General features: G+C 41.5%; 1 pseudogene; it reads right to left on the minus strand.

Annotated features, from left to right (window-relative positions):
- The window catches only part of LOC107653544 (ankyrin repeat and MYND domain-containing protein 1-like), a 25,764-nt pseudogene that overhangs the window by 12,652 nt on the left and 11,795 nt on the right, over window positions 1-1,317 (minus strand).

The raw sequence follows: 1,317 nt of genomic DNA on the forward strand, positions 1-1,317 counted from the left end.
TGCAAATTAAAACCTATAAAAATATGTAAAAAATATATATATATATATATATATATATATATATATACACTCACACACCTACATAATATTACAATACATACATACATTTTTTTTCCAAGGAGTATCATGTTTTTTCAGTGTTTATGTTGTATTCTTACTGCATATTCGCTGTCTCTTTGGCAGGCCACATGTAGTGGTGTCCTCCCGCCTTCCTGAGGAAGTTCAACAGCGGCTTCACTAAATTTAGCCAGGGGTCCAGAGGCCATGAGATGCTGATTCTTAAAGGCCTGGGGCTCAAACCCTTTTGCTGTCATGAACACAAATACAAGAAATAAATATGACCAAATAGATGCCTTGCTGTTGATATTCTAGTAAAATTTAGTGATACTGAATACTAAATAATTAAATAAATTAAATGGAATTAAATTACATTAAATTGGAGGTACCTCTGGAAGTAGAGGTCTGTACGAGCCCCACACTCCATTTTTCCATTTAAGCAATGAGAATGAGATTTTAAAAAAATGGACATGTCATGTGTGTGTATATATGGGTATATATATATATATATATAGAGAGAGAGAGAGGCGTCATGCCAATTCAAAGTGAGGTTTTTGAGCCAAGTGGATTTTGAATGCAGCTTCCTAAAGACAAAAAATAGCAGAATAATATTTTCTATATTTGATACAATCACACCAGCATGATTAAATCGTTCAGTGCGTCATATCATCAGCTGCTAAAATTCGAATCTGCATTCGCTGGCTGGCGCAGAGTCAGAGACAGACGCGTTCCCTTTCAAGGGAACTTCAAACTGCGTCCTCTAGGGGTCGCTATGGGGAACGCCTCATCGTGACCCGTGTCTGAAGCATACATTGAAAAAACACCATGACGTCACTACCGGTGCGACTATAGTATAAATAGGCGCCGGGAGAACACATCATCCTCTTCTTCGTCTTCACTGACTGTTGTGTTTGAAGCGTGCATTTCCGTGGTAAGAGCGATCTCTATTCCTATCATTATGGCGAGCATTAGCAAAGCGTTTAGAGGGTGTGTGCATCCGTGTCATCGTTATTTGACACCTGATGACACACACGATCTCTGCGTTGTTTGTTTGGGCAAAGAGCACGCACGCGATGTCCTTAAGGGGGCAGTCCGCGTTCATTGTGAGCGTATTTTAATGAAAAGCTCCGCTCTCGTTTGTCTCTCTTTTCGAGGAAAGAGGGGCAGCCATCTGCTCCCCGCGATTCAGGCCCCGCCGCTGCTGAGGCACGGAAGGGAATGAGCTCGTGGGGATCGCAGGTGGATCTGGCCGATGAGTTT

This window comes from Sinocyclocheilus anshuiensis, unplaced genomic scaffold, assembly GCF_001515605.1.
Source record: "Sinocyclocheilus anshuiensis isolate Anshui unplaced genomic scaffold, SAMN03320099.WGS_v1.1 scaffold1079, whole genome shotgun sequence".
Classification (NCBI taxonomy): domain Eukaryota; kingdom Metazoa; phylum Chordata; class Actinopteri; order Cypriniformes; family Cyprinidae; genus Sinocyclocheilus; species Sinocyclocheilus anshuiensis.